This window comes from Callithrix jacchus, chromosome 11 (assembly GCF_049354715.1).
Source record: "Callithrix jacchus isolate 240 chromosome 11, calJac240_pri, whole genome shotgun sequence".
In the NCBI taxonomy this organism is placed as follows: Eukaryota; Metazoa; Chordata; class Mammalia; order Primates; family Cebidae; genus Callithrix; species Callithrix jacchus.
In genome coordinates, this window is record NC_133512.1 from 76,232,325 (window position 1) to 76,257,117 (window position 24,793).

Below are 24,793 nucleotides of genomic sequence, written 5' to 3' on the forward strand. Positions count from 1 at the left end.
TGAGGATGTTCAGGCCCCTGGATGACAATGGATGCTCTGAAGTCTGGGCCATTTCCTTCCCTCCTGCTTCCCATCTGAACTTAAAGGGAGCTCAAGCCCCAGCTGTTCTCAGCTCTTTAACAGAGTTGCCCTAATGGGCTGGCATGTTATACAGACCTGTACCTTCTGGGGCTACCGTAAGAGCTTTCTGTGTTTCTTCAAATTTCGTGCTTTATCTTAAAAATGAATGCAGATTTTGCTTGATACTCTATTTTTGCCCTCCTGTATTTTATTCATGCTAAGCTGCACTCACCCCACTTCCATTGTAACTAACATCTTTAAAATCAAGATTTCTTAGAATCCACAGTGGTTGCAGTTTAATTGGCAGTGCTTTTTTCCAGTGTTACATAAAATAACAATGAATTTTCTGATAAATGGCATCTTAGAGTTGATAAAATATAATGATAAAAAAATACTACTTTCCTGTAGAAGCAGAGTTGAACTGACATTCTGAAAGATGTGCCAGGTTTGCACACTCCTGGCTCCCTGCCTAGGGCTTGGGCTTAAGGCCCATTTCTAGATGGCATTTCCTCATGCCTGTCATGCCCCATGGTATCGGGAATACAGCCTTCACCAACACACTGTTCCCACAGGACAGGACCATGAGGAAGCTCATCCCAAAGGACACCCCCCAGTCCTCTGTTCTGGAGGCTACTCAATAGCATCCAAAGGAAATGTTCACTGAGCATTCCCCATGGACCATGCATTGAGCTAGATGCTGTGTGTTCATTTCCTTCAACTTTGCTAACAAGATCGAGACCATCTTGGTCAACAAGGTGAAACCCTGTCTCTACTAAAAATACAAAAATTAGCTGGGCATGGTGGTACGTGCCTGTAGTCCCAGCTACTCGGGAGGCTGAGGCGGGAGAATTGCTTGAACCCAGAAGGCAGAGGTTGTGGTGAGTCGAGATCGTGCCATTGCACTCCAGCCTGGGTAATAACAGCGAAACTCCGTCTCAAAAAAAAAAAAAAAGTCAATATCAAAAGGGGCAGAAAGCCATCTCTGCCCCCAGGATACATCATTCAGTTCTTATTCCTTCCTGCTACCCCCCTTCCTTATAACCTACCTCTTCACCTAGACACTTCCAAACTCAACCTCCCACAACACCTCCTTCTCCTTGCTCTCAAATTCTGGCCCATTTTTTGTGCATCCCACAGTGATTTACAACCCTGAAATTAATCCAGGGAAACCACTGGATTTCTCAGACCTGCCCTCTCCTCCAGGCAATCATTCCAGCTACCATTTTCTGACCATCTACAGTATGGAAGCTGGTGACTTATCCCTAATCTTAGGTGTGGTCCTCTTGTCCAAATGAGCAAGCAGAGGAACAGAGAGGCAAGCTAGCTAGCCTAATGTCACACAGCAAGCAGGCAGCACGGCCAAGAAATTAGCTAAGGTCTGACTGCAAAGCTGTGCTTTTCCCTCTGCACCACCGAGTTCCTTGACAACTATACAGTGGGCGGTGGGGGGTGGGGTTGAAAGGTGGCTTCTCCAGCTAGCATACATATTACCAGTCTTTCCCTGTATCTTTGTCAGTCTGTCTGTCTCCCAGTAAAAACCTAAACACCAATCATGTCAATAGGGCTAGATTTTCAAGTGGCTCTCCCCAGGCCTCCACCCCAAACAGGGAGGACTCTTTCTCCAAGGAATTTACATGTACCGCAAACCCTAACACCAAAACGCAACTTTTAAAGCAGCAAGTTAATTCCTTGCTTGTTTCCATCCCCTTCCCATGTGGCTCGCTTCCTTGTTATATCTGGGCACAGGTATGTCTCCCTCCCACGCTGTAAATTTCTTTAAACATTCTGTTGTTGTTGAAAGGGCGAGGAAGTCCACAGGAAAGGAAAAGGAAAAAAAACCACAGCACTGTCCCCAAGAGAAGTGTACACACACAAAATACGCCCTCACGCCTCTGCAATTCTTCATGCAATCGGAGCGCTTCACAGGACATAAGTCAGGAATCACGATTCTGTTTCCCTCTTGCACCTTCTATTCTGTGTCTATACACAGTAAGCGCTGAATAATTTTATGAAGGACCAACGCCACTTCTCTCTCCTCCTGCTGCTACCACCATCTTTGGTCAGAAAGAATGTAGCTGTTGACTTCATCACACTTTCTGTGAGATGCTTCCTCAGCTCTCCCTTCTCAGTTCTCTGTGCCACCCTCCCTCTGGGAAGTTCTGCCACCTTCCTGTTCTATGCCATCCATACCCTGTTCTCAGAGGCCTGCTCCTGCCTCTCTCCAGTCCCCCACATAATTTGCTGGCTCTTTATCAACCCTATACTACTGGCAGGGACCTGACAGTCCTCCCCTCATCTCACAGATACAGATCACCAGGTCTTGCTCCGTCATTGCACAAGGTTGTCCTGTTTTCCGACAGACGAGACCCGATCCCAGGAATCTTGACCCAGTTAGTTCAGCCTTCCTAACTGTCCCTACATGGCCTCTGCCCAACGATCTGCTGCCTCTTCCCTAGAAAGCAAGAGCACCAGTGGCCTTGTGCAATCCTGGCCTCTCAGATTTTCAGCCCTGGCAGGACTCCTCCAAACCATGAAGCAAGCATCTTTGTGCAAGCTAGAGGCAGATCACCTCTAGTCAGATGCAGCTCAGGGGGCACACAGCTTGGCAAGCAGAGTGCCAGCTAGATCTGATCCCTCGCCCCGCAATCCTGCATGGAATTTTTTTTTTTTTTTTTTTTTTTACAAAAAATCCTGCATTTTGTAAAAATAAAAAAATTAGCTTGGGGTGGTGGCGGGCACCTGTAATCCCAATTACTTGGTAGGCTGAGGCAGGAAAATTGCTTGAACCTGGGAGGCGGGGGATGCAGTGAGCTGAGATTGCACTTCAGCCTGGGCAACAGAGTGAAACTCTGTCTAATAAAAAAAAAATTAAATGTGCTCTATATTGTGGCTTTAACAAAAAGGGTGGGCAGTGGGGAACAACAGCGCCTGGCCATACCTCTCCCTGAAAGATGAAGATTCATAATCCTCTTCCGTACATACATTCCTGGCAGCTCTGATGGAAAGGTGCATCTTGGCTGGGTTATCTCAAAAGGACTCAGGAAGCATCCCAGTCAAATCAGCACTCTCCAGGTCTCTGTTTGACCCGCTCACAGATGGAAACAGGTATACTCACATTCACAGCAGTATTATTCACAATGCCCAAATGCCCACCAATAGATGAGTGGATAAACAAAATGTCAAATAGACATATAATGAGACCTGGTGATCTGCATCTGTGAGATGAGGGGAGGACTGTCAGGTCCCTGCCAGTAGTATAGGGTTGATAATGAGATACGATTCAACCTTTAAGAGGAAGGAAATTCTGGTACATGCTACAACATGGATTAACCTTGGAAACATTATGCTCAGTAAAATAAATCAGTCACCAAAGGACACACACTGCATGAGTCCCCTTATGTGAGGGGAACAGGTGACTAGGATAGGTGACTTCATAGAGACAGAAAGCAGAATAGAGAAAGTAGAACAGGTACCAAGGCTGAGGGGAGGCAGGAATGGGGAATTATGGCTTAATAGGTTTAGAGTTTCAGTTTGGGATGAGAGAAAAATTCTGGAAATGCATAGTGGCGACAGCGGCTCAACACTCTGTCCTTAGTAACGCTGAATTATACACTCTAAAATGGTTAAAATAGTAAAATTTTAAGTTACCTATATTTTTAAAAGTTTAAAAAGTAAATGCAGCCTACATGCAGTGGCTCATGCCTGTAACCCCAGCACTTTGGGAGGCCAAGGTGGGTAGATCACCTGAGGTCAGGAGTTCGAGACCTGCCTGGCCAACATGCTGAAACTCTGTCTCTATGAAAAATACAAAAAATAGCTAGGTGTGGTGATGGGTGCCTATAATCCCAGTTATTTGGGAGGAGGAAGAGGCAGAAGAATCACTTGAACCTGGGAGATGGAGGTTGCAGTGAGCCGAGATTGCACCACTGCACTCCAGCCTAGACAACAGAGCGAGACTCTGTCTCAAAAAAAAAAAAAAATTAAATGTGCTCTATAGTGTGGCTTAACAAAACGGGTGAGCAGTGGGGAATAACAGCGCCTGGCTGTACCTTTCTCTGAAAAGTTGAGGATTCACAATACTTCACACAAGTGCTTGATGTACCAACAGCAGCACCTCATTCCTTGGTGGCTGACACCTCCACAGAGGTCTAAAATCTCTGGACACACAGTGATCCGAGCAACCACTGAAAGGTGCCACATAAATTTAAACATCCCCTTCATCCTGGCTGTTCCCTCCACCCACAAAGCCCATCTCGGCAGGCAGGCAGTTTTCTCTGCAAGGCCACGGCAGCCAGGCCCATTCTTGGTAGGCGTAAACTGCCATCCTGCGATAAATCCTTTCCCACAAAGCACTGGAGACTGGTCCTCTTACTGTGCCAAGAAGTCTTTCTCTGACCATCTGTAATCCATTCAAAGGCAACCGGCAGGAAATGGCGGCAAGGAAAACCCCTGCAAAATGCAACTGGTGGGACCACCTCTCCTCCTGCTAGTGGCCAGCAACAGGAAGTCGGCCTTTCTTGGGACACAGAACATCTGTGGGAGTTCTGGAAGCTGCTGGGCGTCTGTCAGGGGCTGAATGGGCTCAAGACAGATGCTCACAAAATTTGGTAAGAAAAGCATGCTGTATTGGGTTTTAAAATTAGCTCTGAAAAAAAAAAAGCATTTGAAAAACCAAAACAAACCCCAGACTCTTAAGAGAGAGAAAAAAAAAACAACCCCAAAACACAAAAACCCCATCATATGAAAACTAACCTCAAAATTGCTTTCTTCTGATTTCTATGGACAATTAGACCACAATTTCAAGTAGTTCAAATCCTTCTTAGTGAGGCTCTCCCTCCAATCCAGTATTGTCAGCTGCTGCTGCTGAATAGTGACAGCTTCATTTTTGGCACTAAAAGCTGAAGTCCTCAATGCTTTGCAGTGGTAAGCTGGGGCTGGCTTGTAAAAGCTCACAAGAGCCGATTGTTAAATTTTCAGGAATGTGATGAGTCAATTATGAAATTATTAAAAGTTATATGACATAAGTTTACAACTGAATATAAAACTCATCACTTCCAATTTATCTTGCTACATTTCACTTATTACCTATGCTTTGAGTATAGGTTGGCAACTTTTTCTTTTTTTTTTCCAAAGAGTCTTGCCCTGTTGCCAGGCTGGAGAGCAATGGCACAATCTCGGCTCACTGCAACCTCTGCCTCTCAGGTTCAAACGATTCTACTGCCTCAGCCTCCTGAGTAGCTGGGATTACAGGCGCCCACCACCATGCACAGCTAATTTTTGTATTTTTAGTAGAGATGGGGTTTCAGCATGGGCCATGCTGGTCACAAACTCCTGACCTCGTGATCCACCCGCCTCAGCCTCCCAAAGTGCTGAGATTACAGGCATGAGCCACCGCGCCTGGCCTGAGTTGACAATTTTTTCTATGAAAAACCAGATAGTAAAAATTGTAGGATTTGTCTCAACTACTCCATGGAGCCATTGTAGTGCAAAAGCTAGCAAAGACAATACATAAAAGAACGAGTGTGGCTGGGTTCCAATAAAACTTTATTTATAAAAACAGGCAGCTGGCTATATTTTGCCCATGAGCCACAGGTTGCTTAATTCTGTTCTCAAAGTCATTTATATCTAATATATCTGTAAGGTGGATATCTTACAAAACAGTGTGCTGACGCATATCTCTTCCCAACTCTCAGTTCAGTGATATCACATTGACAGCTTGAAATGCAGTGGTAGAAGAGTTTACACCATGGAAATCATCACATACTACAAAATCAGGGTGTGATTTATTATTTTTTTGATTATCAAGATTTAACAAAGTGATGAAGAAAATTTTAATGATGTAAGTCAAATTAAAAGAACAGTCGACCCTCTAAATCTGTGAGTTCCACATCTGCAGTTCAACTTAACTACAGATCAAAAATACATGGAACAACAACAAAAAGATGCCTGAGTGTGTACTGAACGTGTACAGGCTTTTCCCCCATATCATTATCGCCTAAACAATGCAGAATGACAGCTATTTACACAGGACTTACATTGTATTTGGTATTATAAGTAAACTAGAGATTATTGAGAGGACTGTATAGGTATATGTAAACACTACACCATTTCATATAAGGGATAAGAATCCAGGGATTTGGGGTCTGGGAACCAATCTCCCTTGGATTTCAAGGGACAGCTGTATATCATGTCTATAGCTTTGGGTGACTAGCACAAAACATTGAGGACATATTCTTTTAGTACCTGAAAACCATTATTCAGTTCAGCAAGGAAGTCACGTCACTAACAATCGTGAAGTTCTAACGTACAGCTTTGTTCTTTCACTTTCAACTTATCACTGACTTAAATGAAAGTATCAGCTAACACTTATATGGGGTTTACATTTGTTTGCCAATGAAAATCTTAGGAAGGTCAGGGGATGTAAGAATCTGGCAAAAGTCAACCAAAGCATCTGTTGAGGATCTATTGACTATATGAAATTTACAGTAAAGAATTTAGGCTGGGTGTAGTGGCTGGTGTCTGTAATCTCATCACTTTGGGAGGCTGAGGTGGGTAGATCACTTGAGGTCAGGAGTTCAAGACAAGCCTGGCAAACATGGTGAAACCCCATTTCTACTAAAAACACAAAAATTAACCAGATGTGGTGGCGCAGGCCTATAATCCCAGCTACTCAGGAGGCTGAGCAGGAGAATCGCTGGAACTCGGGAGACAGAGGCTGTAGTGACAGATCATGCCATTGCATTCCAGCCTGGGCAACAAGAGCAAGAGACAGTCTCAAAAAAAAAAAAAGAATTTAAATATTTTATTCTTTATAAATTGTATGTCAAACAGCTTTTTCTATCAGTAAAATGTATAATAAACATATATATGCATATGCATTAACTTTTTTAGACAGCAGATTGTTAAACATTTACTAGCACAACACTGATTCTAATAGAAAAGAATTTACAAATTAATGGGTCAGCAAGACCCAAAAAGTATGTCTGTGTGTTTGTGTATGAGAGAGAGAGAGAGGGAGAGAGGGAGAGGAAGAGAAATTCCCTCCAGCACCCTGAATGGAGAAAGCAAAATAAACACTAACATTACCAAAGAAAAAAAGAAGGCTGTTTCCTGAAAACTCTACTCCAAAAAAGACAGCATGGAGTTGGGCACTGAGTGTGTCTGCAACTGGAATAAATTATGAACTGTTTCTCTTTGGTATTAATGGAGTTTCACCATAACTTCTTTTTCCAAAAGCAACTTCTCAAGGAACTCAGAGCCCTCAAAGCCTTTGCTTAAGCGCTTCCTTCCCTGTACAATGCCCTGAATATCCAAATCCAAGCCGCTGTGCTGCCTCTGCACAAGGCATCCATCCATTCATTCTTTCCTTTATTTTTCAAACATTAACTTGACTCCAACTTAAATACCCGTTACTGTACTCCACATCAAACCACAAACCAAACAGCCTCTACCTTTAAGTCAAAGGTCTCAGACCCAGGTTAAAGGTCTTGCTGACCATAGACTGAAATATCTTCCTTCCCTGGGCTCCAAGGCATTCGACTCACATTTCCTTTTCTAGGCAGCATCCGAGTTCCCAGGTGCTGCGAAGTGAGTTCCTAGAGGGCAGGGCCACTGTCCCGCCTTTACATTCCACACAGAGCTCAGCCCAGGGCCATCCACCTCCTGGACAACTGGTCACTTTCTACTCAGTCGGCAATGGGCCACTGTCCCGCCTTTACATTCCACACAGAGCTCAGCCCAGGCCCTTCCACCTCCTGGACAACTGGTCACTTTCTGCTCAGTCGGCAACGGGCAGGAAGCACAGCCCTAGCTTCTGACTTGCAGAGCGTCATGCATCATGATTTGCAATTTAACTTCAGCAGTTCACCAGATCCAGGCAAAATCCTGTGCTCCCTCCAAAAGGCGGGAGAAGGATTATTTTAAGTATAATTATCTTCTTCCTTCCCCAGGTTAAAGCAGAGGGTCACTTGACTGTGTGGGACAATATTTCTCAATATTTCTCATGCTCTACCAGCCAAGATTGGATCACACTTTTACTTCCTGAGGTTTGCACTACAAAGCTAACTCTCTCTTTCTAAGATTTCCCATTGAGTGTGGTTTTCGCACTATACATACATCTTCCTGAAATTGTAGTGTACCCTGTCCTCAACCTTGTCCCTCCTAAGTTAAAGAATCATAGGCCATCATCTTCACCTCCGTGATTAGGGTTCAGTGAAAAAAAAAAAAAGAATCACAGGCTGGTACGGTGTTCATACCTGTAATCCCAGCACTTTGGGAGACTGAGGCAGGAGGATTGCTTAGTTGGAGACCAGCCTGGGCAACATAGCAGGACTCTGTCTCTATGAAAAATAAAAAATTAGGGTGATGTGGTGGTGTGTGCCTGTAGTCCCAGTTACTCGGGAGGCTGAGGTGGGAGCATCACTTGAATCCAGGAGGTTGAGGCTGTAGTGAGTTATAATCATGCTACTGCACTTCAGCCTATGCAACAGAATGAAACCCTGTGTCTAAAAAAATAAAAAGAAAAAGAAAAGAATCATGAATGTTCAATTCCTTACTTTGGGCACTGATAATTAAAGAGAAAAACTTAACTCTACCCTTTTGGAGGAATTTAATAGTTCATCCCCCGTTGATGAGGAAGATGTCTTCGATATTGACGAATGTCACCCAATAAAAGCAGGTCAGAATGACACCAACTGAAAATGACCATCCTACAAAGCCCAAAGAAATAACTGATCCAGGCAAGGGTGATCAATGGATGCCTAGAGGAGTCCACAAAATTTCCTGTTGGGGAACAGGATATTCACTTGGTGCCAAAGCATTACTCACAGAATGACATGCTAATTGCAGAAGAAAAATACAACTTTTGCAATGAACAGAAGCAGTCACCACCTTACCAAGTGATCCATATCTAATAATAGGACACCCTGACATCTTGTAACCCCTGGACGAGATGCTTAAAGCACTCAGAATCACCTGGGACACATTCTTGCCAAAATGTTGAGTCTGAATCAAATGATACTTAAGCTCGAACTTCCAGAATGGGGGAAAACAAGGAATAGCAAAAACAATGTAGGACACCACAAGGAAGTGATCAGACAGACCAGAACATAAAGCATCTTAAATGGCAATGTTTTCTATATTTATATGTAAAAATATGTATAGATATGTACATGGAAATATGCATGTATACATATATTCACACACACACTGGGTGGGGCACTGTTCTAGGTTAAAAACGACTGAAGTGATGTAACAACCAAATGCAATACATGAACCATAACAGGATCTAGTTTGAAAAATGCAGTTATAAGCTTTTGAGGGCAGGGACATGACAGGTGAGTTTTGAATGAGAACTAGGCATTAGATACGAGTATGGAATTACTGTGAGTTTTCTAAGTGTGATACTGGTATTATCATTAGGTCAGAGAATGCCTCTAATTTTAGGAGACGAGATGCATGCTGAAGTCTTTAGAGGTGTCATGCTGTCTGTGACTCACCAAATAGTACTGCAAAAACATACACACATATTTACGTATGATGAGGCTCTGAGAAGGTAAGCGAACAGCTCAAGGTGGCACAATCAAGATGTGAAAAAATGATACATATTTAAAAGGGAAGTGTCGTGATGTTTACAACTTATTTTCAAACGCTACAGAAATATAAATATATATATACACACATGCATATACATAGTCACATAAACGACACTTTGGTCAACAACGGGCCACATATACAGTGGTCCCATAAGAGTATATAATGTCATATTTTTACCGTATCTTTTCTATGTTTCAGTCTGTTTAGAGACACGAGAGCTTACCACTGTATTACAATAATTACCTACAGTATTCAGTACAGCAACATGCTGTGCAGGCGTGTAGCCCAGGAGCAATAGGTTATACCAGTAGGAATATCAGAGTGAATTTACACAAATCTGGATGGCACAGCCTATTGCACACCGAGGAATTCACCGAATGACACATCTCTCAGAACATATCCCCATCATTAAGGAATGCATGACTGTATATTCCTCATAAGACACATATAAAGATATATCTTTTTTTTTTTTGAGACAGAGTTTCGCTCTTGTTACCCAGGCTGGAGTGCAATGGCATGATCTCGGCTCACTGCAACCTCCACCTCCTGGGTTCAGGCAATTCTCCTACCTCAGCCTCCTGAGAAGCTGGAATTACAGTCACTCGCCACCATGCCCAGCCAATTTTTTTGTGTTTTTAGTAGAGACAGGGTTTCACCATGTTGACCAGGATGGTCTCGATCTGTTGACCTCGTGATCCACCTGCCTCGCCTCCCAAAGTGCTGGGATTACAGGCATGAGCCACCGCGCCCGGCCCAGATATATCTTTATATATAAATATATACATATCTTTATAAGAAAACAAGTAAGACAAAATGGGAATTAACAATTAATTCTACAGGTGATCATGGTACCATTATTTCGACCTTCTTATACGTGTGAAAAATTTTAACACTGACCTGCAAGGGCAAAGAAGAAAGAATGCTGGCCGGGCGCGGTGGCTCAAGCCTGTAATCCCAGCACGTTGGGAGGCCGAGGCGGGTGGATCACAAGGTCAAGATATTGAGACCATCCTGGTCAACATGGTGAAACCCCGTCTCTACTAAATATGCAAAAAAAAAAAATTAGCTGGGCATGGTGGGGCGTGCCTGCAATCCCAGCTACTCAGGAGGCTGAGGCAGGAGAATTGCCTGAACCCAGGAGGCGGAGGTTGCGGTGAGCCGAGGTTGCGCCATTGCACTCCAGCCTGGGTAACAAGAGCGAAACTCCGTCTCAAAAAAAAAAAAAAAAAGAAGAAAGAATGCTGCAGGGTGGGGGTTACTACCGAATACGAAATGAAAAACTTTAGGTGCTCAAAGATGTCTGTGACTCTGTGCCCCAGTGGTAGCATTTTTCCATGGTATTCTCTGTGCTGACCTAGGATGCTGGAGCTAATGCGCTAAGGTGAGCTGGGTTTTGCATTGTAGCACCAGCTATCCTCTTGGACAGAAACTTCAGGAGTCCTGCCAGTTCTCAGAATCTCAACAACGTCAAAATGTCAGATGGTGAATCAAAAACCTCACCGGCCATCTCCAGACTGCGTTTTAAAAAGGAAAATACAAACAGGAACTGTTGTTTTGTGGCTATGACGTTTCAATTTTGTAAGATGAAAAGAGTCATGAAGATTGGCTACATGACCACGTGAGTGTCCTTAACATAACTGAACTTTACACTTAAAAATGGTTATTATGGTAAATTTTATGTTATTTCTATTTTACCGTGATTTTCTTAAAAAAAAGAAAAAGAAAGAAAAAGACAATACAGGTATTTAAAGACAGGTGCCTGAAAAACAAGATGCTTAGTCGAACTATAATACTTTGCTGGTTCAACGATGACTTAGGAAAGAAAAGGTGGTAATATGATTGCCCTTCCTCCACCCTGCTTCCAGAAGATTCGAATGCAGCTATGATGACAAGACACATGTAGACCATGGGAAGAGTCTGCAGCAGTGCAAGGCGGTGTGAGGTTTCGGGGTAAAGTACATGCTGGCATGGCCAGCATGCACAGGTGCAGAGGACGTCCAGGCGGGGTGGCCCAAGTGACGGTGGGGAGGCTTCCTGAGAAAGTATGGCTGGCCCTGGGGAAGGGGGGCAGGGGTTAGGGGAAAGGGAAGATGTCGATGCAGAGAGCAGGTAGAGGCAGAGAGTGGGACAAGGAAAAGACTCGACTTGTCCAAAGTGCTGCTGCAAAGGGCAGGCTACCTGTCCGGATGGGAAGGGACTGAGGACTTTAAACGTTGCTTTAACTGAGGTCGATGAGGAAATGCTGAGAGGTTTACACTTGAGGAACAAACTGACAAATGTGAATTTTCAGAAGATTAATTTTTGAAGTGGTGTGCAGGGAAGATGGAGACAGGAAGACCAATTAAACAGCTATTATAAAAATCTAGGTAGGCTATGAGGCAGGTGAGCTGGGGTGGGGGTGGGGGAGCGGAGAGAGATGGAGAGGTACAGGGAATTGCTGAGATGGGAGGGAGGGAGGATGGAGAGTAGGAGGGGGTCTTTCTAAAGACAGTGATGGGGAAAACACACAGGCTTGGCTTGCATTTGGGCCTAGGGGCGTCTGAGATGTACAAGGATATCCATGAGGGGCTGTCTAGCATGGCACCTGGGGGTGAGATGAGCACTGGGTGGAGGAGAGGTCAGGCAAGCAGAGGGCATGTTAGAATCACCACACACCGGGACCACCTGGGTATGATCAGGAGCCAGGGTCCAGAGCAATCGCAGAGCACACTGAGGGCAAAGCCTGGTCTCAGAGGGAGGAGCTGGCAGAAAGGGCACAAAAGCAGGTGCCATGAAAACTTCTGTGAAGCAAATATGATTTTCAAAAACCTCTGGGGTTGTCTACTATTTAAAGAAATCCCCAATAACTCCATTTGGAAAGCAAATAAGCCCCCGCTCTGTTTTAACCTGGATTGTGTACCGGGTTTGTGTTCTGCCATTAAGTCTTTTGTCTCAGTCACTGAAAGTGGCAGGACTCATATGAGTCCCTAATTCTCTCTGGGTCCTGCCCTGCTTCTGCAAAAGATGATGGGGAGGGACACAGAGACTGAGGGAGTAACTCAAGGGAACAGAGGCCTGGATTCTGGGGACTCAGCTAACAGGGCTGTTGTACATGGGTCGGCCAAAGAGAGTCAACCTTAACCAAATGTGACCAGTGTTGGTGGGTTTGGTGGCTGACTCTGTAATCCCAGCACTGTGGGAGGCCGAATGGGAGAACTGCTTGAGCCCAGGAATTCAAGACCAGCCTAGGCAATGTACAGAGATCTCCACCTCTACAAATAGTAGAAACAATTACCCAGAAATGGTGGCATGCACCTGTGGTCCAGCTACTAGGGAGGGAGGCTGAGGTGGGAGGATCACTTCAGCCTGGGAGGTCAAGGCTGCAGTGAACTATGATTGCACCACTGAACTCCAGCCTGGGCGATAGAGCCCTCCTCACCCAAAAAAGTGACCAGCTCCTCTTTTCCAATGGATCACCCTCTTCCTGCAAGACTGAGTGGGATTCTGTCCCATCAAGTGTAAAAGGTGCTTGAACCCACAAGCGCCTGGTCGTTATCAGAAGAATCAAACCATCAGCTGGTAGACCGGGTCTGGGGACCATCGAAGGTGACTTGAAACCCCACACAGAGGAGGTGACTAAGTAGGAGGGAGGACAGCACTGAGAAGGAAAGGACTGTCAAGGACTCCCTTGGTCTCTAAAACCACTGAGGGGGAGACGGGGGTGGGGGTGACACCACCTCCTCTGGCATAAGCAGGGCAATTACTACAAAATGCTTAGGTGCCCCAGTTAACAGAGAATGGGTGAAATCCAAAGTCATGGGAAGTGTATGTTGCCACATCGTCCTGTCCTCATGTGGGAGATGCATTCTGTGCCTTTCCCAGCTACTTCAATCCAAAGAATCCTCTTTGTCACTGCCCTCTCAAAGCTAGTGACAACTAGGGTATCGCTGTTGCTGAAGAAGGCAAAGGACTTTCACACCCACTTAGCAAGCATATCACCATCAAAAGGACACCTCTAGTGTGGCGGTATTGAAAAGCTATCTCCGCTCCCTCATCCTAGGTATCATCCTAGGGAACGCACCCTTCATGAAATCACTAACAATCCCAATGCCACTAGGGAAACTGAACAGCAACCCCAATGCCACGAGGGAAACTGAACAGCAGCCTAGAAGATGTTCAAAAGGAAGAAAAAAGAGAAATCATCACTGTAGATAGATGCCCCTGGAGTTGCTTGGCAACCATCTTTGCTAACACCTTCTCCCAAAAAGGCACAGAGTTTGCATTAGCTCCTGTGATTTCCCTGAGGCCAGGACTCTGACCACAGAGGCCTCAAAGCTGGGGCCTTGGGGTGAGAGAGTGTTTCCTGATGGGGAGACCCAGGGCCCTATCAGCAGGCCACTGGCTTACACAGGCAAGGAGGAAGGAAAGGTAGTCCTTGCCATTTAGCTTAAAGAACATGCTCTCTTGGGCAAGGATGGTGAGAAGATAAGTCAAGCCAGGTGCCCAGGTGCAACGCTCACGGAGCACTCGCTCTGCACTTGCAGAAGCCCACGTGAGCCCCTCCCTAAACATGTGTCCTGGGCGCTTGCTTGCTTCCCCTTAGTCCTAACCCTGCTCCTAGGATGACAGACATCAGGACACAGTGCTTAGAGTTCAGCCTTCGGAATCAGCCTGCCTTGGGGTTAAAGGCAGCCCTACTATTTCCCAGCTATGTCGCCTTGGGTAAATCACTTAACCTCTCTGAGGCTCAGCTTCCCAATTTCGGAAATAGGGCTGATAACAGGATTTGCCTCATAGGGTGGTCATGAGGATTACATGCAAACATGCACATTTAGCCCTGTGCCTGGCACCTACTTAATGCCCAATAAAAGACAACTAGGATTGTAACTTAAAAAAAACCCCACATACGTTGGGTTGTGTTTAACTCAATAGGTACCAGAAAAATAAATGTAAAAGAAACCCACAAAAACTCCAAAGGCAAACACATAAGCAATCAGAATCTCTGTGGGTGGTCCTGGTATCTTTGCTTTTAAAAAACTTCCCAAGGAATTTTCAAGGTAGGCAGGTTTGAGAGCCACTTCTCTCAACCAATAATGGCAGTTCTCAAAGTTCAGAAAACATCAGAGCCACCTGCAAAGCCTGTTTAAAATGTACGTTCCTGGTCAGGTGCGGTGGCTCACGCCTGTAATCCCAGAACTTTGAGAGGCTGAGGTTGGAGGATCACTTGAGCTCAGGTGTTTGAGACCAGCCTGGGGAACACAGAAAGACCTTTTCTCAATTAAAAGTCAAAAAAATTAGGCAGGCATGGCAGCACATGCCAGTACTACTTGAGAGGCTGAGGTAGAAGGATGGCTTGAGCCCTGGAGAGCAAGGCTGCAGTGAGCTTGGTCATGACACTGCACTCCAGCCTGGGTGAGAGAGAGAAAGAGACGCTCTCTCAATAAAATAAATTTTTTAAAAAAGCACATTCCTGGTTCCTGTGCTTCACTCCCGGTTGTTTTGTTTTGGTATGACTGCAGCCTGGGGCTGGGGCTGTGAAGTACCCTCGGGGCGACACAGTAGGGTCTCCAGAATGAACACACTTCATAAAACACTGAAACAGATTCACTCTTGAAACTAACAGTACAGGGACACCAGTCCAATCCCTTTGTCTTTATTCTTGGCAACCTTAAAGAATGGGAGACACGCATGTCGACAAAAGATGTCTGGTGAGCCCGGGGCACACCCTTGGAGCAGTACGGATGCAGTCTGTCCCCTGGAAGTGGCAGCTCTAAGACAAAGGCAAAGACCCAAGTGCCTGCTAAAAACAATGATCCTCACAACAAAGGCTTACATTACTGAGTATCGATTTTATACCGGAGAGCATCTCATTTATTTTCACAACAATTCTGAGAGGTACTATTATTCCTACTCTGGAAAAAAGAAAAGTAGAAATTGAGGCTTAATTTAATACACAGTCAATAAATGGTCAAGATTTGAATAATACTCCACTAAGCTCCTAAGCCTGCAATGCCAATGAACTTTTTGTGTGTGGTACAATACTTATAACATAAAATTTACCATTTTAACCTTTTTTTTTGAGAAGAGTCTTGCTCTGTTGCCCAGGCTGGAGTGCAGTGGCACGATCTTAGCTCACTGCAACCTCTGCCTCCTGGATTCAAGTGATTGTCCTGCCTCATCCTCCTGAGTAGCTGGGGCTACAGGCGCATGCCACCATGCCCAGCTAATTTTTTTTTTTTTTTTTTTTGGTATTTTTAGTAGAGAAGGGGTTTCGCAGTGTTAGCCAGAATGGTCTCTATCTCCTGACCTTGTGATCCATCCACCTCAGCCTCCCAGAATGCTGGGATTACAGGTGTGAGCCACTGCGCCCGGCCATTTTAACCATTTTTTAAGTGTATGGTTAGTTCTGTGACATTAAGTCTATTCACAATGTTGTACAACTATCACCACAGTCCATCTCCAGAACATTTTCATCTTCCCCAACTGAAACTCTGTATCATGTAAACACTAACTCTCCATTTCCCCTCCCCTAGCCCCTGAATATCCACCATTCCACTCTCTGTCTCTATGAATTTGACTACTCTAGGAACCTCATATAAATGGAATTACACAGTATTTGTCCTTTTGTGGCTCATATACTTTTTAAGAACTGGACCATCACCTTGGTCTGATATAACCAAACTGGGACCATGCCTCCACCATATACCCTACTTCTGGAATGCTGGACTCATCAGTGGTTAGTATCATTGGACTGGGTATCTGGGTCCCCACCCCACCCCAGGACTCTATGGCCTGTCAATGTCTTGGGGTAAGGTCATATAACTCCCACTCCCCCTACACTTAAGGATATCCTTACACTACTAATGTTCAAAGATTTACAATTAGCATCACAGAGTCAGGTACACCCGTAAGTGCTTCTGTGTTCAAAGAGCCCATCATTGACTCACTTTTATCTTCTCCATTATGGTGACCTGGTGCCACTTTGTCCTGCCCTAGAGAGTATTTATTTGGTTTCCGTTTCTTCTGTAAGTACCTGATCCCTCAAAATTGGCAAGCGGAACTGTGTTGAGAAACCACAGGTACAAGGATAAAGCATCTCCACAAAAAGAATGCTTTCCCCACAGCAGAGTTCCAGTTTTACTTATAGCCAACTAGGGCAGCCAGGTCCAGCCCTGAATATTCAGATCCCGTGCTGTAGCCTCAGCCCACTTGCAAGAAGGGATTTCCTGAGGTTTCATCATTAGTTCAAGCGCCTCAGGGTCCAAATCCAGGTCCATTTGGCAGTCTGAGCCCTACCACAGAAGAGAGGAAGAGAAAGCCAGCCAAATGGTGTTAGCTGGGACCATGTCATCAGCAGAACACTCAACTGGGAGTTTTGGGAGAGAGACGCATAGAAGTCAGTCCTTGCTGCTCAGTTTCTATAATATTCTGAAAAAGTAGAACCCACCAGCTAAAGCTCTCCCTCTCCATTATGGCTACGTTTGATTACTGCAATCACTCAGTGATCACTGCCTCCAGATGTGACTAGTGGCCACCTCAGGGTGTGGGGCCTTAGAGAAGAAGGATTTGACTAGGACAAGGTCTCACTGTGTTGGCTACTAGCATCTTACATCTACTTCTGAAGGACATCATGAATGAAGCAAAATGTCATAAATGAAAGGTTAGCCTGAAGGATATAAATGCAACCAATCCAGGAAACCATACAGAAACAAACCTGCCTAAGTTTTCTAAATCAATTCTGCAGCAGAGGCCATGGGCCCCTGGGAACTGCTGGCTGAAAGCATCAACATGGCCTCCCACTCTTACCTGGTGCTGCAGACCACCTGATACACAGGTCAGAAGGCCTCAGGAATCAGACCCTCCCCTGCCCTTTGTACTTTCCCGTTCTAACATGGAAATGGTGACACTGGCCACTTTACTTTCGTCATGTGCATCCCCATTTCAGACATATCCCCTGGGTAATCAAACTGCAGAGAACGCCAGTTGTATTTCCAGCCTGGCTTTAAATATAAACAGAAATCCTTAATGCTTCACTGTGGTGCTTTTGACATCGGGGGCCGCCGTGTAATAAATGCCATCATTACCAGAATTGATGCTTTGGGGTCTCCTCCACCCACAGTGAAGGAGGGTTGGGCCACCCAGAATTAGAACCTGCAACCCAATATTGTGACCACAGACTGGACTCATCTTGGGAACTGTGGGAGGAGGATTCCCTGGGGGACTGAGTCTTCTCTCTCTTTAGATCCTCCCAAATGTAGCCCAGTGCCAGGGGACAGTCACAGTCCAGGTATATCTGCTGAGTAATCGATAAGGCTGACTGACATGGGCTGAAGGCCTAACACATGGACAGATATTAGCAGAATATTTCTGTGAGTATCTTAGTCTATTTCTCCTGTGTTCTTACCTCTCCAGCCTTACCGGCCACTGATTCTCCATCAGAGTGATGTGTCCCCCAGGGAACATTTGGCAATGGATGGAGACATTTTTAATTGTCCCAACTTGGGGGAGGGGAGGGAGGCACTGCTGGCATCTAGTGGGTGGAGGCACAGGATGGTGCTCAGCATCCCGCCATGCACAGGACAGCACCCCCAAAAAGAAGCATCTGGCTCAAAACTTCAGTGGTGTTGCTGGTGAGAAACCTTATACTACTCTCTGCTTTGCTATCTTTACTCTGGCAAAAGGACCTTTTAGTTTCAGAATATTCTCTGGCATTTGGGCCTTTATTCCTGTCGTTTCCTCTAACTCCGTCCTGCCCAGCTTCACACATGGGTAACTTCCATGCATCCTCCAGGTTTTAGCTTACATAAAATTTCCTCTGGGAGGCCTGCACTGAGCACCCCCCCGCCCATCACCCAGTGGCCTCCAGCAGCACCTGAGTTTCCCTTTCAGAGCACTCATCAGGGTCCACCTGTGCTTTTGCCACTAGGCTGGAAGCACCCTGAGGGCAGGCAGGGGTTATGCTTTTTCACTGCTGTGTCCCCGGTGTCTAGCCCAGTGCTGGCACATCAGGAGAGCTCCCTCCAGGTCAAATGCATGAGAGAGGCCAAGAAAGCAGTAAACGGTATTAAAAACTTAGCAAGACACCCAGAGGCTTACATTGTTACCCTCCTATGCAGGCACCAAAAGAGAACATGGTGACTCCTTATGAACTGATACCGACAGCTCTCTAAGATAAATGGAAATGGCAAGATACCAGCTCATACTATAGCTTTTTATCATTCACGTGAGAACAAGAAGACAAAATGATGTATGTATCTACTTGAATGCACACAGAATATCTTTGGAAGGATAACAAGAAACCGGGGATGGGGTGGGAGAGAGACTTACTTTCCACTTGGATAGCCTTTTGAATTTTATAACGTGAACATTATTAAAAAATAATACGTAGTTTAAAAATGTGTGTGTGTGTGTGTGTGTGTGTGTGTGTGTCTCTAACGGTCTACATCTTCTAGCGGTAAAACATTATTCTCATAGAATGACATAGGATGAGACCCTGGTACAGGGTAACTTACAAAGAAAGCAAAATCACATGCAGTGTTTCAGTGCGTCCATCCTAGCTTCCTGTTGTGGAAGGAGCCAGAGCCGCATTTCCTCCACATGGGAACCCAGGCACAAGGAGATAATTGTATGTGTAAAGAAGTACTCATTTTAGAAGCTTTGTATTTTCCAAACTAGATGATCAGGATGTCCTCTCTCAGCTGTGCTGCGTTGGCTGTGGTAAGCCCCTGCTCCATCAGTGGGCTGCACCTGTAGAGCATATAGCTCTCCAAGCCTTTCCTGTCTTCTCCTTCTCATCTTTCCCCCTTATCACCTCTAAGCCACTCCATCTCTCCTGTGCTTCCTATCCCAAAAGCTGGGCCAGAGCAGAGAAATGATAATGAAACACCAAAGTGAACAAATGTTACTGCTTCTTAGCAAAGGGGGAGGAAGGCAGGCTTAATGGGGAATGAAGCTGAACTTAATGGTAAAAATGAGGTTTATCTGTGTAATCTGTGGACTTCCTGTCTTCCCATGTCCTATTAACATAGATAACAGAGTTGTCTGTATAATGATAAAGGGACACCTGTGCAGTTTCCCATAAATCTTCATGGCTGACTGCTGGGTTCCCTGGCTTGGATTCTAAGAATACTTCATTCTTACCAGGTCAGGTGCCACCTTTTTCTCCAATTTGCTCCCATCCAGCCATGACAGCAAGACTCCTAAGCCTGAGCTGAGCCTGCTCCTATGTTCTCTGCACCCTCCTATATTCCAGTCCAATTCCACCAGCATAACAAAAGAACAGCAAACTCTTACAGTCACAGCAATATCTTACTGGCCCCAGCACACTTTTCCAATTAGAAGGTTTCCACCAGTTTATCGACATCACATCAAAACACGTGAGAACTTTAAATCAGAGGCAAGTTTTCAAAGTGACCAGTGTATGCTTCCAAGAGACCCAAACAGCAATCTACTGAGGACTATTTTTTCTCAGTGATAAAATAAAACAACTTATCGATCATTTAAAAAAAATATTATTTAGATTTCCCAGACCCTAGAAAGAACTTTGTATAAACTCTTCCTAGCCATAAGCTACGTACAGCCTAAGTATTTTCTGTAGCTCTTGACAAAACTTAGCAATGATCACTTAACTGCACTCCATTAAAAACAATGATATCCAGCTGGGTGCCTTGGCGCACTCCTGTAATCCCAACACTTTGGGATGCCGAGGCGAGCGGATCACGAGGTCAGGAGATTGAGACCATCCTGGCTAACACTGTGAAACCCCGTCTCTATTAAAAATACAAAAAATTAGCTGGGTGTGATGGCAGATGCCTGTAGACCCAGCTACTCGGGAGGCTGAGGCAGGAGAATCACTTGAACTCAAGAGGCTGAGGTGGCAGTAAGCCAAGATCACGCCACTGCACTCTAGCCTGGGCAATAGTGCGAGACTGTCTCAAAAAAAACCAAAAAACAAAATACTGATATCCATAGAAATTGTTTCTTTAAAAAATAATTAGCTTCATAAAACTATAATAAAATGATTTACTCTAAAAATAAAGTTTCTGCTAGGTATCTTTTCTTTTCATCAGATTAGTTTAAATTCCTAGTTAATTAGAATAATGTTTTCTAGAGCTGGCTTCATTAATAAATAATAATAATAAAAGCCAACATTCATTAGGCACTTACTATATGCTACACCCTTTTGTATTATCTCATTTCATCATCACAACAACCCTATTTTTATCTCTGTTTTATAGTTAGGAACACTATTCCTTATCTATGAATTGACATTCTTTAAAAAAAACTTCAGGTGAGGCAAGGGGAACATCTTTCTAAATCACTGAGAGCTTTTCCCTAATTAGCCTGAAAAAAGTCTTCAGATAAATCTACCAAGCTGAAGAGGAAACTATTTGAAAAGGTTACCATAGAAGAATGGCTGTGCTTGAAATTTTCTCTCATAAACACCTTTCACAGATCAGGCTAAGGTTTCTGGGAGTCCTCCTCTCAGGAAATCTGAATGCCTGACTGATCCAAGCTGACTGAGGTCAAATCATTCCTCACTGGGGGAACACACTGGGTTTTGGACTCAGAACTCCACTCTTCTCGCAATGCTGAAGGCCAGATACCATTCATAAACGATTTGCAGCAGAATATTGCTTGTGTATCAGATGCAGTGATTTTTGCCACCAAGAAGTTATAAATTGAGAAAATAAACCCAGTTATTTTTGAAGTAGTTTAAGATATTTTTAATGTGAGGGCTTGAGTTTTTTTTTTTAGGTTTCTTTAGAAACAGTTTGCCTGCTATAACTGCATCTCAAAGGTACATTCAATACAGAAGCTTGGGTTCAGAGGTCTCAAAGGGACCTCAAAGGACATTTAGTCCCACCCCCCCTTACTTTAAATGTGAGTGATCGGCCTAGGGAAGGGAAATGACTTCCAAAGAGCATAGATCAAAATATAGAAAGCCATCTCAAAGCACTCTCCTCCTTCAAGTGCCCAGGTTGTCCTGGATCTAACCCCACTTAAGCATGGATACACCCATGGAACTAGCAATGCCTTCTGAACCCAGGTGATGATTTGACAACATTCAAAAGTATTCGGGGCCGGGTGCAGTGGCTCACGCCTGTAATCCCAGTACTCTGGGAAGCCAAGGCAGGCAGATCACCTGAGGTCTGGAGTTTGAGATCAGCCTGGCCAACATGGTGAAACCCGATCTCTATGAAATAAACAAAATTAGCTGGGTGTGGTGGCACATGCCTGTAATCCCAGCTACTTGGGAGGCTGAGGCAGGAGAACTGCTTGAACCTGGGAGGCGGAGATTGCAGTGAGCCAAGATCATGCCATTGCATTCCAGTTTGGGCGACAACAGTGAAATTCTGTCTCAAAAAAAAAAAAAAAAGTATTTGGCAAATTCCTCTTGGCTGTAATTTAGCTAATTTTAGATGAAATAATAACAATGACGTGAAAACTTTATTACAGACATTTCAAAGCATCCAATTAACATTTTATATATTAGGGGTGGAGAACAGAAAGAAATGGAAAGAATTATAAGAAAGTTTAAAGGAGTGAGGAATGGGGAACTATATTACAGTAATTAAGGTATTCAAAAAGTCTGCAAGCCCTTGCTGTGTCTTCTAAAGTTGTGGGCAGATAGAGGCAGAAAGCAAAATAATTCTCATTTCACATTTCCAGCCTAACTTTTCTTCCTGAGTTTAGTCTACTAAAAATATCCTGTGACACCAATGTTCATAGGGGCATTATTCAAAATGGACAAAAGGTGAAAACAACCCAAATGTCCACCAACAGATGAGTGGCTAACAAAATGTAGTATATATACCCAATGAAATATTATTCAGCCTTAAAAAGGAATGAAGTGCTGGTCCACGCTACAACGTGGACGAACCATGAAGACATGCAGAGTGAAATAAACCAGATACAAAAGGACACAGATTGTATGACTCCACTTATATTAGGTATTAGAATAGGCAACTTTATAAAGACAGAAGGTAGAACAGTGGTTACACGGGCTGAGAGGAGTGGGGAACGGAGAGGGATTGTATAATGGGTACAGGGATTCTGACGGAGATGATGGAAAATCTGGGAAATGGAGAGTGATGACAGTTGTATAACACTATGAATGTACTTAATGCCCCTGAATTATAGACTCAAAATGGTTAAAATGGTAAATTTTATGTTATGTATACTTTACCACAGAAAAAAAAGGATATCAAAATTGGAATCACCTTCCTCTATTTCTCAATTGGAATTTCTAAACTTTATTTTGTTCACTCATTGCCATTAAAGCCCAAATTTCTTCTCAAGACCTGTTTAAAGCTGACAGTGTTAAGGACAATCTACGTTCATATGCACAGGTACACAGCCACACACAGGCTGCTTTCTATCCTGCAGTGACCCATCCACAAACATGTATCCACCCCAAGACTTTGTTGATTACTCCAACAAGAGGGCCCATGGCAAGCATTACTGGAGATCCAGGTAACCAAACACCCTGTGTCAGCTCAATCCTTCAATTTCTCACTATGGGGTAATATGTATTCACTATATAGATATTTTATCTATAAAGAAAACTGCATGTCGCCAGGCATGGTGGCTCACCCTTGTAATCCCAGCACTTTGGGAGGCCAAGGAGGGCAGATCACCTGAAGTTGGGAGTTTGAGACCAGCCTGATCAACATGGAGAAATCCTGTCTCTACTAAAAATACAAAAAATTAGCCGGGCATGGTGGCACATGCCTGTAATCCCAGCTACTCCAGGGACTGAGGCAGGAGAATCGCCTGAACACGGAAGGTGGAGGTTGTGGTGAGCCGAGATCGTGCCATTGCACTCCAGCCTGGGCAACATGAGTGAAACTCCATCTCAAAATAAAAAAAAAAAAAAGAAAACTATGTGCATGTACCAGAAAGACCATTGGGATTTGCTTGCCCAAGTCTGTTCCACCAGGCCTGTGAACAAAGAGATTTCAGCCCATATATGGCTATTTTGGTGAAGTTAGCAATTTCAAGTTACAGTGGGTGTCCTTAATGCAAATGTGTATAATTAGGAGCTACATCTTTGTACAGGACAAAGGACCTAATAAGCAGGATATACCACTTGTGACTTCTGAGGAAAGGAGAGCTTTTCATTTTTTCTTAAAAGAATCCGTTTCTCAGCTGGGTGTGGTGGCTCACGCCTGTAATCCCAGCACTGTGGGAGGCCAAGGCAGGTGGATCACAAAGTCAAGAGATTGAGATCATCCTGGCTAACATGGTGAAACTCCATCTCTACTAAAAATACAAAACTTAGCTGGACGTGACGGCAGGCGCCTGTAATCCCAGGTTCTTGGGAGGCTGAGGCTGGAGAATCACCTGAACCCAGGAGGCGGAGGCTGCAGTGAGCCGATATTGTGCCACTGCACTTCAGCCTCTTGACAGAGTGAGATTCTGTCTCAAGAAAAAAAAAAAGAATCCATTTCTCATGAGGCCAAGAGAATCTGAGAACAACAGTCTTTTGAAATAGAAACAGGAACTGGGGGGAAAGGATGTGAGTTTTGTGTGTCATAGTCATAACCTGTCACCCAGACTTGAGAGGTACCAATCCTGTGCCATACTATGACCTTTACTCAACTTCAGAGATTTCTGCCGCCTCATCATCTTTTGTAGACACGTTGCCAGTAGCCTGATAACTGAGTCTTGCAAATATTTAGAGATCTCAAGAGTTTGTCTGTGAAGAAAAATAACCTCTAGTGATGCTTCCCCCTGCCCACACACGGACATTTAACACAAATAAGCTGCCACTTGTAAGAAGTCCACTTGACATCAATCCTTCGTGAATCCTGAAGACACATGTCAAGATCACACTAAGATATTTAGAAGCAAACATCTTTAGAATAATGTTTTGTTCCCAAAGTGCTTAATTAGCAGAAACACTATGCTAGGAAACTGTCCTTGAATATGCATGCATTTTAACCTTCATGTGATTTTTTTCTGAAGCACAAAGTTTCCTCTCAGTGGATGGTCAGGAAATGATTGAGCACAGAAAACCAACTAACTGAAGTGTCGATTTGCAAAATGAATTCCATCTTTCCACGCAGGATTCAGCTGCCTTCCAGGGTGATATCCCCTTTTATGAGGGGGACCATTCTTTGGTGTCTAACTGTCTTCTCTCCATTTATTTGGGATG

General features: G+C 44.3%; 1 protein-coding gene across 14 annotated transcripts in view; it reads right to left on the reverse strand.

The window, feature by feature from the left end:
* Positions 1-24,793, reverse strand: part of ATXN7L1 (ataxin 7 like 1) — a 271,983-nt gene that overhangs the window by 245,451 nt on the left and 1,739 nt on the right. The window lies entirely within an intron of this gene.